This window comes from Amborella trichopoda, chromosome 6, assembly GCF_054954075.1.
Source record: "Amborella trichopoda isolate Santa Cruz 75 chromosome 6, AtrichopodaSantaCruz75HAP2 v2.0, whole genome shotgun sequence".
NCBI lineage: Eukaryota > Viridiplantae > Streptophyta > Magnoliopsida > Amborellales > Amborellaceae > Amborella > Amborella trichopoda.
In genome coordinates this window covers 2107720-2122614 of record NC_142341.1, presented here as the reverse complement: position 1 = coordinate 2122614, position 14895 = coordinate 2107720, and positions in this window count along the sequence as shown.

The window sequence follows — 14895 nt, the reverse complement described above, 5'->3', positions numbered from 1 at the left end:
CTTCTCCACTGAACCATTGCAAAAAAAAAAAAAACTAAACTAAGAATCCCAAGATTTTTTCTGGCCCTAATTATTAATTAGTGGTTGGTATAGCAACACTTTGCTCCATATTTGCCCTAGTGCGTGGGCCATTTGGTTGGCGGGGATTCGAGAGTCTAAGAGTCAAAAGGACATGTTGGCCTTCGTTCCCTTAAGAGAGGAATTTGGAGACTTCTTACATTATTGAAAGAGATTCCCTCAATGTTGTGAAATGATGCAAAGGGGATCATAAACTTCCTTGGGAGTTGAAATCTTTGTTATTTCAGATTTTTGATATCGCCGCCTCCTTTTATATCTCTTTTGTTCATGTGTATAGGGAAGCTAATGTGCTAGCTGATTCGCCAAAGGAGGTTCTATCATCTCTGGAGCCGTTATTTTGGATTCTGTAATCTCGTTCTAGATTAATAATATCTTTGAACTTTCTCTTAAAAAAAAGAGTCAAAAGGACATGTCTCATTACCCCTAGAGCATAGTTTAAATGATTAATGGAAAATGAATAATAAACTTTGCGTGTTTGGGAGAGTGATAATATTTTATTGTAATTTATGTATAATTTATCTATGAGGTTTAGCTTTATATTTTTAAAATAAGGTGCAACTTAAAAACTCACCAAAAATATTTGATGCTATAATTGATAAACTCAATCTTAAAATGTATGGATATGAAAAAGAAAAAGATTTCAAATCTGAAAAATATGGCATCATGTAACACATTATCTAGACAATCCATTTTCAAGATTTTCAATTGTTTATAAATCTACTTGATTTGTACCTTTTTGAAGCTTCAAATTTTATAATCAAGGGTGGAAATAGATTTTTAGGCCATTATATGCATATTTGTATGTGTGTGTGCGAAAAGAATAATAGAAAAACAATGTGTGGCCTATTTGGGGTCATCATACGAGAAAAGTGACTTCCTATAGAGACAGAGTCAATGGCCTTCTTCATAAAGAGGAAAGGCTTCAAAATAGAGGGAAGTACTATTGCTAGAGAGAAAAACACTGCGATGACACTTCCTGCAGAGTGAGATATTGGTTTCTTGTAGATAAATAATTTTCATGTAGATTTTGCGTATTCCTTTTTAATTTGAGAAGTTTAGTTGCTTTCAATATGCTCTTTCAAGATAATGGTTTAGTTGTGCAATAAAAATGAGTGAATAAGGGTCAGAGACTTTGCTTGTATGGATACCCCTTCTCAATGATTTTTGTACCCCAACACCACCCCAAACCCCAAGCTAATTAACGAGGGATTTAAGGCTCTTTTTTAGGTGATTTTTCATTAACTCAAAGAGTAATTCTTCTAAGTCATGATTATGTGTCTTTCGATAATGTTTTTTAAATTAAAATAAAAGATGTGGGCGAGGTGTTAAGCAACTCATCTCTTGGGCGTTTTTTGATAAATTTCCAAAAGCCACAAAAAAAAGAAAAAAAAAAGAAAAAGAGATGAAGTTAGAGAAGGCAAGAGCGGAGGTCTCATGCTCGGGATTTTAAGGGAATTAGTTAATTTTGATTTATTTGAATTTAGCTTGGGAATAAGCTTAAGGCTCATTTCCTTTTCGTGTGAGAATCCAGTTACATATAAGGGTGCGGTTTACAAGTCTAAGGCCCTAAATGAGGCGCCCCTTCAAATAATATCAAAAGATGCTGTTTTAGAGTGGAAAATCTATGTGATGGCTTGAAAATTTATTTTAATATCTGATTATAAAATTTAAAGCTTAAAAAACAGTGTAGATCAAGCAGATTTATAAACGCTTGAAAATCTTGAAAATTGACGGTTTAGATAATATATTATATGATGCACTATTTTCAAAACTTGAAGTTCATTTTTTTAAAGTTCATGTATCTCAAGGTCGAGATGATTGGATTTGAGGGTTTTCCAACATTGATATAAGTTTTTCTAGTGAATTTTTTAGTGCGCTTTAGTTTGAGCCCTCGACCTTAGATAAACTTTTTCCTTTAAATAAAGAGTGTTCTCAAAGTGCCTAAGTAATTTCAAAAGTGCTTTTTTACTCGATTTTTTTTGGGTAGTTCATTAGTAGAAATTAAACTTGAGATATAATGTTGTTTGACGTCAACTGTTAACTACTCACCCAAGCCCGATTCCTAGATTTTCTACTCTATTCACATACACGAAACCATAGTCATATTTCCAAGTAACTTCTTCATATATATATATATATATATATAACTTCTGTGTATTCTACAAGATCAAAATCAAAATATAAATACTTAAATTCTTGGTATGATCTCCATAATGCCATTTTTCTAAAATATTAACTGGGTTTTCCATTAAACTCCATAATGCCATATGAATCAGAGGCATATCTCGTGAAACTAATTGCAACATTCTAAAGGTGGGTCAATTCCACGATATTTTATGGTTAAAAAAGCCGAAATATGACATAGATTATGCAGAAAAGGAAAACTATCATATATCATTAGGGGATGCAGCTATTTTAATGTATTCTCTGACATCTGCACTTCACTGTTCATTTTGCATTGAAATCTTGATGTAGTTGTGGGACTGCGTACTCTAAAATCTGCATTGTCCATTAGGTGTATATCATACCTTAATTGTTAGAAACTCGCCTCAGGACAGGTACTCAGCCCTAGCCTGAGGCAGTTGCTTGGTTAAACTCACCCAAGTACTATACAAGGCCAAAAACTTTAGATTTTTTTTAAAAAAACAAAAACTATAAAAAAGGAAAATAAAGGTATTAAAAATCAAATAAAACCAAAAGCAACATTAAAAAGTCAAAATAAGACTAAAAATAATAGAAAAATAAATCTAAAAAAATAATTTATAGGTGGGGATATTAAAAATAAAAAAAATAAAAAAACAAAGAGAGGAAAATAGAGGGATTGTATTCAATGAGACTATTTGTTACAAGAATGTCACAATTGCTACAAGCCATTAGATGTCAAATTGGATGGCTTAGGCGGTATTACAAAGTTCGAGATTTTTTTTTTTTTAATTTTAATCTATTCAAGGACATACTCATAACCACCCGATTTGAAATCTAACGGAAAAGAGTGATTATGACCCTCTTGTATTAAACGTAAATATTCTCCTTATGTACTTCTTCAATATAAAAAAGAAAATTGTTTCAAGCGACTTGGACTGCATTTCTACATATGCGGTCCAAAAAGTGGAAAGCATCCCTCTTAAAGATGGATGCAAGTAGGTGTTCCATCTAAAAACAATGGAAACTAACGGTCTAATTGTTATCTTACTAGAATTGTTATTTCTAGTTTTAAAATTTATTTATTTTTTCATATTCATGATTTCCATATTAGAGATTATATGTCCTTAAACATTGAGTCCTAAAATCCATCTAAATAATAGATTTATAAAGAGGCCCTCATTTCTACATATGTGGGCTTGGCCGCATAGAAACTGGGTCTATATAAAAATAGAGAATAGGGATTATGGCAAAAAATTCACCAATCTTTTTTAGAAACATCCAAATACATTCAGATGAAAATATATATAAGAATCAAATAACGTTTATACAAAAAAATTATTTTTACATTTATATATACACCCTTAGTTGCGCACAAAACTCGGAGCAACTCAATCTCGCCCATAGTGACTTGACTAGGTCTTGTAACATCACACATGAATCTTACCACATTAAAAGATGACCCTCATGTTGTTGGGTGTGTGTATCCATTAAAAGGCCTTATGAGTGTTTGTAAATGAATTATGTAGTGGAACATAATATGGTTTCGTATAGACCACACTAAGCAAATAATGTTGCTGATACTGGACTGTACTTAATGTGCTAGGTCAATCTGGTTGGGAAAAACCCATGTTACCTGAGCATAGATAAACAAACCGATAAGGGTTAGATGGGTCATCCCTTAATGAGGTTGGAGTATGCTCGAAAGGGTGGGCCGAAGGACTGTGTGACCTTTTTGTGTGATGGAGGCCTTCAGAGACGGAGCCAAAGCTTCATCCATGTGTCATCACACGACATTGAAAAAAAGACCTATGTGATCTTTTACCGGGGAATACATTTTTTTTTTTCCACCATTTCTTTTGGCAAAAGATCACTTACAGGTGGTATTTATTATAATAAGATAAATTTCAAAATAAAATCAACATAACAATAAAACCAAGATCTTAACAACTTGATGCCATCAAAACAACTATACACTATGCATAAAAATAAAAGATAAGATTGCAAAAAACAAAAAAAGAAGAGTACCGGAGATTACCTCAACCAGGCTTATTACACCCCACACCGAGTCATCACCATCCGATGGCACGCGATCAACGGTCTAGCTTCAATCTCGAACCGAGAAAGTAAATTTCGGCTAAGCCACACTAATGGAACATGAACCCCTTTGATCACAAACTCAAACCCTAGGTGAATTCTCTTAGCAACCTAGTTTAAAAGAGATGTATTCTCTTTTTGCTAAACCCTAAAACCCTTACCCGTAAATCTATATTTGAGAGATAAGAGAGAAGAACTCCATAACCTAAACTCTTAGGTTATTTCATAATGTGTGAGAGAGATCAAACATAAGAGAATGGCGCGTGAGAGAGAAAGATGGGAATTAGGTACAAGAGATAAGGTGCAGAGATTTTTGAGTAGAGACAATCCATTTTTATAGGCTTTGAATAAGATTAGGGTTTCTTAGGGTTTTCTTAGCTTGCCTCTTCTTGTGAGATTGAACATAGACCATCGATCAAGAGTGACTTGTGGGGTGAGAGATTTGAACCATCCATTCCATAGATGGGCCTGAACCATTATCCCCCTTTCCTAAACCATTTTCCTATCAATATATTTAAATAAAATAAATATCATGCATTCTATAAAATTGCATGATCCATGTCACATATTCCATAAGGATATGTCAAATAATATCAAATAGATAAATACTACCAAATAAAAATAAGATAAGATCCATATCAATTCAAATTGACCATATCTCTTTAAAACAAACTTGCTACAAAATAGATAAAGCCATGGTCAATATATCCCTTCCAAGATTTGACCATATGCCACAAATCAAACTAACATTATCTTAAAAGCAAACAAGAGAATCCAAAGAGGGTGGGGCATGCCACCCTTTTGTGGCACAGGTGGGCCCCCACCCACATGCCACATGGTGGACCCATGTGCACTATGGGCCCCCATAGAATATTATAAAAAAATATTATTTGTAAAATTGAATAAAACAATTTAAAATATCTATTTGAATTTTTATAACTTTGTAAGAACAATAACTGTATTTTTATTAGTCCAAAAATCATAAATAAAACATTAAGAGATTCATAAAAATTCAAATAATAAAACTAAAATCATTTCAATAATAAAATGAACACAATTAAATTAATATGATGGAAAAAGTATCCATATAATTTCAGAAATCCAATATGTAATAACGGGTTATTCCATCTTCAATTGTGGACTACAGGACCACACTAGCTTTATCGAATCGACCCAGTATTTCCCATGACCCACAGTCCAAGCAGAGGCTTATTAGCGGGTCACCAAAGTCAGGTCGATGAATCAAGGGGTCGCAATCCTAGTCTATGGATTACATGTCTTCTCTTAGAGACGAGTCAAGGTTATCACGACTTGATGCAACCACAGTTCTATGACGCATAAGGGTATCTCTCGCACATGCATACGCTTCACCCAAATATGGATATCTCTATCAATATGCATGCCGTGTGATGGAACATAGATGTGGCTTTGACCCCCGTCTCAGTAGGCCACCATCACACACAAGGGTCACACAGTCCCTCGGCTCACTCATCCGGATATGCTCTCTGACCTCATCAAGGGCTAACCCATAAACCCTCATCGGTTTATTTTTCAGGTAACGTGGGTTTTTTCCAATTGACTGGTCTAAATCATTAAACACAGATCGGTATCAGCAAACCATCGTTTGCTTAGTATGGTCCATGAGGGACCACACTCCCATTGAGTTCATGTTCCACTATATCATTTCATTTTACAAGGATTCATAAGGCCTTTAAAGGCCACATAAACCCAATAGGTGTGCACATTGATAATCGTTTTCGGGAAAGCGATCCACCTTTCAAGATGAATCATTTGTATGTATGAGAGATACCTCTTGTGCACCATCAAGCAATGGATTGTATCAGGTCAGGATGACCTTGGTTTCATCTCCAAAAAAGGACATGAAATCTATATATTGGAACTATGACTCCTTGCCTATTAGCTAGACTTTGGTGACTCACTAATAATTTCCTGCATGGATTATGAGTTATAGGCAACACTAGGTCGGTTTGAGAAAGCATGTGTGGTTCATAGTTGAGCATAGAGTGCACTAGTGGATATTTATTCCTAGACCATATAGATCTTTTGTTTATTTTAATAATGCAAGATTTTTTGAATTGTTATGTGAATTTTTTTGAATTTTTGGATATTTTATTTATCAAATTTAGATTTATAAAAATCAAGATATTAATTTTATAATGATTTCATTATTCAAATGATGATTTTATATTTTTAAAAAAATAAATAATGATATAATTGCATGAGAGGCCCAATAGGACTTTTGGGCCCACCATAGCAAATTGGGTGGGGCCCATTATGTACCACAATGGGTAGCACATCCCACCTAAGACACTTTTTATTTTTTGTGATCAAGCTCTAAAGCTTGAGAGATAAGTTTGTGTTGTTTTAAGAAAGTTTAAGCCTAGAGGAAGTTTTGAATGATATTTTGGTATGTATGAGAAAGTTATGCATAAAATAAGAAATGATAATATATCATATATTAATTTCGTATTTGAATTAATTGATGGGACAATAGTTTAGGAAGTGAGGGATAATAATTCTAACACTTTCCATAGGATGTTGATGGCTAATCTATGGAATGGAGAGTTCATATCTCTTACCCTACAAGTCACCCAAATCAATAGTGTATATTCAATTTCATCCAAGAAAAACCCTAAGAAATCCTAAATTTATCCAAGCATTATAAAAAAGATAGTATCCTATCCAAATCTCTGCACAATATCTCTTACATCTAAAATCACTCTTCTCTCTCCCATATACAATAAGAGGGGCACGCCCCTAGTAGTGGAATTCTCTCTCTCTCTCTCTCTCTTATGAAAATTCGGGGTATACCTCACTTAGAAAGAAAGTTCTCCCATCTTGGAAACTCTCTCTCCTCTCAAAGAAACCTTAGTGGAGGCACGCCCCGCTCTATCTCTCACGTGGTTGTTCTCTTGTCTCTCATCATCTCTCATCTCACATTAGGGCTAAGTATATAGGCTGTGGTAAGAAGAGAAGCATTTCTCTCAAACTAGATTATTAAAAGGCTTTACCTAGCTATTTAATTTGTGATCAAAGGGGTTCACGTTCAATTGGTGTGACTTGTCCAAAACCTACTTTTCCGGTTGAGATTGAAGGTCGACCATTAGATCCCATACCATCGGAAGGTAGTGATTCGGTGTGAGGTGTAGGAAGCCCAGTTGAGGTAATCTTCAGCTCGGTGTGAGGTGTAGGAAGCCCAGTTGAAGTACTCTTCCGCACCTTTTTTAGTGTCTTGCATATTTATTTATTATGTCTTTTATTCTCAAGCATAGGCTGTGCCTTTTATTTGTTTATGAAAAGTGAGGTTTTGAATGACTTCAAGTTCTTGGTATCCTAGTTGTATTCTTTATTTTACTTTATTTGAATTTGTTTTATTGTAAAAGGACTACTTGTAAGTGATCTAAGTCGAGAATAAAAAGAAAAAAAATTGAAAACGGAAAAAAATAATATATACTTTGGGTTAATCACACGAGTCTTTCTTTCACATGCAAATTACAATCCATTACATTAGGCGAATTTATAAAAGTATAAATGTAGATTTTAAATAGTAAAAAAGACATAATTTGTTATGCTAGTTTTTTCATTCATGTTAGTTTTTTCATTGGAAAAGTATACAATGAGACCACTTATATTTGACACAAGGTGGTCACAATTAATTTTGACAATTGTATGTGAAATTAAGAGGCTATATTTATTCTATTGAAAAAACTCAAAATTTTTTAAAAAAAATCTCAAACTTTACGATACATTTAAGCTATCAAATATCACATTGAATGGTTATAAACCTCCATTGTCCAAGACAAGTTCTACTTGCCTGCAGTGATATGGTAAAAAGATTCTCGCAAGCACGTTTATAGAGAGATGGGACAGGATAGCAGTAGAAGACATGGAAAGCTAAGCTAGACATAATGGCAGTTCGACATTTCTTATTGTCTGTCACCTAGGGGAAAAAAACGAAAAAGAAAATTTTATCTTAAATAATTTATCTTTTTTCAACTATTTTCATTCATAGTCATCTATATTTTAAATATGTTTTGATAAATTCTCCTCTCATCTATATTTTAAATATATTTTGATAAATTCTCCTCTCATCTATATTTTAAATATATTTTGATAAATTCTCCTCTCCCCCACAGGAAAAAAAAAACAAAACAAACAAAACAAAACAAAAAACCCAGCAAAAAAGAGGCTGAAGATTTTAGGCTCTATGAGAAGCATATAACCCATTCACTCCCTCAGTAAAACCCGAGTACTTTTAAAAGTTCTACATTTTGGGGATGTACCTTTCTCGATCAAGTGATCAACTTCGAAATTTAAAAATGCATAAAGAAGAAATTCTAGATTTGCATGAAAAAGTAATGTGCCAAAGATATATAATTTCTTGAGATTGAACATGAGCCCCTAACTTTTGGACAATCATATCTAATTATTTGCGAACTGAAAATCCAATTTTCTCTTTAAAAAGAAAAAAGTAAAAGTGATTTTCATTAGAAACCCAAAATTTCGAATCAGAAAAAAGCCATGTAACTCTTTTCCCTGAGAGAGTAAATATATAGTATGATCATGAGAGAGTGCAACATAGACTCTCAAGAAAAACTTCCACAGCCCACCTTCATTTATCGTCCGAGCCCTTTCGTAGATTTATTGATTTATTCGATAATTACGATTTATAGATTTATTGATTTCTTCCAAAATTACGACTTAGAATTATTATTTGCTCCATTTATAGGTGGAAAATTAAAAAAAGGTTGGTCAACTTACATTTTTTCAAATTTGTATCTCGGTCAGACTTAATTTTAAATTTTTTTAAAGTTTTTCGTTAGTAAGGAAACTAAAGTTGAAATTAAAACTAAAAAAAAAAAAAGTAAAATCTGGTACGAGGATTCTTGGACCTAGAGGTAATTCTAGAAAAAAAAATTATGGGTGACTAACTTTTTTATAATTTCTGCCTATAAATGCAGCATTTCGTATTTTAAGAAGAATTTGAAGGTTTGTACGTAAATTCACTCCTTTTTTTTGTTTTTTTGATGTCTAAATCGCTTGGAAATTTCTAGTATGAAGTAGAAATAAAATCTTTCGAAATCAGAGGGAAATGTGAATAGCATAACTTTGCCTATTCATAAAGGTAAGTTATCTATGGACTATGGAGCCAAAGAAAAAAAAGGGCTAAATATAAGTGTATCGGTTTGGTTTGGTTTTAGAATTGGTAGGTACTGGTTTCCAATTTATTTACAGAAATATGAATCGATTCGCTTGGAATACATTTGCCCTTATCTGTCAGATAATTGAGCTATATGAGTTACGAATGCTGACTTAGATCAAGTGTGCAGGATGATTTCCTTGAATTATAATTTTTAATATTATTTTTAATTGTTTTAATTTTTTTTTACCCACCTAGGAGAATATGCCTATCTAGATTGGTTTCATTGATATAGGTTGGTATAATGGAAGGCCGATCAAATACCTTATTCTAGGTTTTAAAATAAAATGATCTTATTGTATACTTTCCCCTAATTATTTGTGCACCTAAGTCTTTGTACCTAAAGTATAGAGTTTTGTAGCATACTTTTCTTTCTTTTCGTTTTTTTTTTTTTTTGGTAAGTCAGTAGGGATGATGAGGTCCATATAGTTTTCTCTAAAAACACTGTAATAAACTACAAGATTTCAAAGACCTAACCTAGTTCCATAGACCCAAAGGTCTACCACTAGGCTAAAGCCTAAGGAACAAAGTTGGAACTTCACCTTGTTTGAGAACATGACAATAAAACCTTACCTTTTATGAGTAACTTCTACAGTCAATCCAATGGCTTATACCCTATAGTACAGTCGAGCTTTACAACACATAGCTGGAGGGAAGTTTGCTGGTGAAATTGTCTTTGAAAATAAATAATTTTATATAAAAAAAAGTTGATCTTGGGTTCTTTAAATCTTAGATCAACTATCCATTAAATGGAAGGCGTGCACATGCCAAAAATGGCATACTCATTTTCTCCCTTTTTTTTAGTGCAAATCTAATGTTTGGCTTTGATAAATCTAAGGAAAAGTATGCAAAGAGACTATTTACTTTTAGTACAAAGAGGTTACAACCTTTTTTGTCTATCAAATTTCAAATTAGATGGTTGTAGGTGTACTTGTGATTAAACTCAAAGCCTAACAAATAATTTCTTGAAATTCATGATACACCCCAAGCCATCCACTCAGACATGTAATGGCTAGGATTAGTTGTGACTTCCTTGTACTAAAGATAAATATTCTCATAATATACAATCCTTAAATCTAGATATGTGCAAATTTCGAGGTATAAAAGAACCTTATTTAATAATGCAACTGCTACCCCCTAAGCCCATTGGCTTTTGGCATCTTTTCCCTTTGTTAGGTTAACCCACCTTATTTTATTTGATTATGGACAAACACCAAGGTTCAAACCTGAGGATTTTTCTTCCTTTTTCTTGTTTTCTTTTCCCTTTTTTTTTTTTTTAACCGTTAACAATATTTTAGGGCCAATGAAAAGTACAAGCACTTGGCCCAAAGGACCAAGGGGAAAAAGAAAAACCAAAAAGGAAAGAAGAAAAGCAAAAAAAGAGAATGAACACAGTCATAAAGAAGGTTGCTTTCTTTATACAAAGGACAAACACCAATGTTAGAACGGGATCTTGTTTTTCTTTGTAACCTTGTATAAGGACAGACTACCCTAGATTGTTTTTGTTTGTATTTTTATGGTTTGTAACCTTGTATTAGGGACAATCTTTTAAGTTTTGGGTTAGTTTCAATTGTAACATCCACGTTATAGCATCACAATAAAATTGATTATCCAATTGATTGATAAATAGTGAAATAAAATTAGGTTTCAAACAAAATAGGAATTATCCAGTATTAAAAATAATATAGGAAGTTCTCCAACAAATTAGGTTTCTTTCTTGCCAATGGTTAGTTGGTATCTGGCAAATTAAACAAAAATACATATACATGTCATTGTTAAGCAATCATAATATACAACTCTTTATCTTTGAATAAGCAAGTCACAATCACTTTTAGCTGATAAATATAAATTTGGGGATCCATATTTTCTTTACATAAAGTTTGACAAAAGTTTTCCTTGGCCTTGAGCATAGTCAATGCTATGTCTCCCGCCACCGGGTTTTACATGCATGGGTAGCAATGAATTTGAACTTATGATATATTTTCCCAAAGCAAAAGCTTAAACTTACCCTATCAAGAAAAATACATAAACAAGAAAAAACTCTTCTTAACTCTTAGCCTAAATCAAAAGGGAAAGTACACGATGAGACGATTTATCTTTGGTACAAGGTGGTCACAATAAATCTTGACCATTGGATGTAAAATTGGGTAGTTGCATTTATTTTATTGACCAAGTTCAAAGTTCAAAAGAATTTTTCTTGAACCTTTTGACACACCTAAGCTATCAGATTTCACATCGAATAGTTGTAAATAATTGTGACCTCCCTATTCTAAAGGTATATGGTCTCATTGTATATAATCCCAACTAAAAAACATTCTTGTAATGGTGGGAATCTTGCAAATTGAGTATCTCCACCTCAACAAACTTAGATATGAAAAAAATTAATTCCAAACCCCAAAAGTGATCCTTCTTTCAACCCATTTGTTCTGACAAGTCTATTTGATCAGCACCATTTTTGGATCTTCAAGTTGTACAGTTAGGGGTTGAATAGATCTACAGGCATAACATGAGCTTCAACCCTGAAACTACCTTTCATCAGGGATTTGAGTTGTAGCTTTACTAAATTTTATTGAATCACAACCGTACAAAGCCACACCCAGAATGGATAACAAATACTAATATAGTGTGCCCTATCCTACACACAAGTGGTTTAATAGAAGGGTCAGGTTTGTATTAGGTGTCAACCTTAAACAAAGTAAGGTGCACCTCTAAACTCCGGCGAAAGATGCAATTTTGGTACTAAATCTTTACTATAATCTAAAATATCTATTTTTACCCTTGATTATAACATTTCAAGTCTCAAAAATTTGAAAATGGACAGCTTAAATAATGTTTTACTTGATATACTATTTATAAGAATTAAATCTATTTTTGCTTTCGTATCCATAAATACCGTGGTCGATGGTCAATTGGAGGGCTTTCTAGCTTCAATACAACCTTTTCGAAAAAAATTTAAGGTGTATCTTACTTCTGCATTATAAAGTTGACAACTTATATAAACTTTTTTTTTTCATAAAATACATGACTTCTATTAATATAATACATAATTTCTCAAAATTAAATTCTGATTGCTTGCTTGTGCAAGCAACTAACTAAACACGCGTGCAATGGAAATTTATATTTGAACTTTTTTTTCTTTAATCTTAGCTTGAAATTTTTGTATTTTAACCTTTTATTCCCCATGTTTGATGGGCAGTTTACCATTAAGGACGAAAAATGTGAACCTTCCCCAGTTGATAACGATTGAAAACTGTCTTATAATGAAGACAAATTGCCATTGGAAAAGGGAAGGATATTTGGAAAAGGACTACTTAAAATATTAAGCACAATGTAACAATAAACACAAAAAGAAAATGGTTTGATAGGGCTGCATCCCTATCAAACTAAGTAAATCCTCACTTCATTATAGTTGTCAACTTGAACATTATTGTTGTCAAAAAAAAAAAAAAAGGATTTCAAGTTTTAAAAATAGTGTCCACTGTCACAAATTATCTAGATCATTCATGTCACCCTAAAAACAAGTGTTCAAAGATCCACAAGATCTATGACATTTTTTTAGTTTAGAATTTAATTGTCGGTGTTGAAAATTTATTGTAGAGCCATTATAGAGATTTTTGTTACCGAATATACTTTCCAAACAAGGATTTGAGATGAAGCTTTATTTTGTTTTAAAAAAACCTAAGCCTCATAGAAACTTCATCGCATAAAAGGAAAACAAATTGACACTGGCGAAGGGCTGCTTAAAATATTCATCTGAATATCACATCAAAACACACAATATATAAATAAAAAATGATAATTCATTGAACTATTGCCTACGTCTATGCAATAATTGTAGCATATTCGCCCTAAGTTTTTTAGTTTATAGCAGACTGTCGAGTGCTAGCTGCCAATCGTCCTAATAAATGGTGAATATGCGTGCTCCCGTGGGTTTACATTGACTTTAGGGTAAAAAAACGTCCACTTATCAGTATTTTATTAATCTAACATTTTGGATCCACTTGAGAATCTGGATGAGTACTTTACAAAATTCAGGTGGGTCAGCCTTGGCCGACGCCCGAGCCGGGCCCAAAATAGATCTGGGTCTGAAAATTTTATTTCGAGCTCGGCCCTGCCGACACTGGAACGATGATACAGATGCCTAATCCCAGCCTAAATGGAAAAAAATTTAGTGCAGTAGGGCCAACCCTATATTAATATGGAAAAATATATATTTAATATAAGTATATAAAGAGATTATTTATTTTTAGCACAAGAAAATCACAATCATTTTTGTCTTTTGGATTTTAAATTTGATTTGGTGGTTGTAAGCATGTCATTGACTAGACTCAAAATTCAAAAAAACTTTTTCGAAATTCATGCACACTTTAAACCATCCATTTTGACATCTAATGGTTATAAATAATTGTGACCTTCTTGTAAGAAAGATAAATGATCTCATAGTATACAATCCTTTAATATAATACATGTATGTGCTTTAAAATTCTTAGGCCCAGCTTGGGCTCTAGTAGGGCTAGCTTGAGCCAAGCATGGAAACATTTTAGGTCTAGTGGGCTAGGCCTATGGGCCTTAACATGAGGCTGCCTGAAAACCAGTCGGCTAGCCCATGGCATCGACATCCCTAGAGGTCTATAGCATATTGTCCCAAGCTTGAACTAACCACACCTATTGAGGAGTATTTTTTGATTTCATGTTTTGCTATGCAACCTCCTCAACCTACAGATCAACCTGACGTAAAATAAGATACAATAAGATGAGAAAATGTGGGCACCATATATATGTCTGTGGAAAAATAAAGTCATGAGATTGATTGGAGGTGATCTAAATTTAGGAGAGGTATATCTAAATGTTTAAAAACTCAGCAAATATATATATTTTTTTATAAAGAAGATCCCAAAAATTTCAATTGAGAAAATCCTTTCTAGTAGATATTTTGCCTGAGAGAGTAATTACACATTCTGCTCCTACAGGAGTACGTAATATATCCTTTTTTATTGGAGAACTTGCTTTGAGTACTTCTTATCTGTATTGCGTTATCAACTAAATTTGAGAGGGAGGAGAGAGAGAGAACGAGTGCGCACAAAAGAGAGATCTCACTTTTTTTTTCATCTTTTTTTTTTTATCTGCACATTGTTTCCCTATCTTAATTAAAGAGAGAGAGAGAGAATTGTTTCTATATCTTAATTTGAGAAAGGGAGAGAGAAAAAATGAGAAATTTTAAAAGACATTTTGAGGAGAGATAATGTACTACATGAGAGAGAATGAGTTATTTTAGGAGAGATAAAAGATTTTTATGGAATCTTTTGAATAGTAGAGAAAGAAATAATCCCCTATTATATGGTTTTAGAAAACCAAAA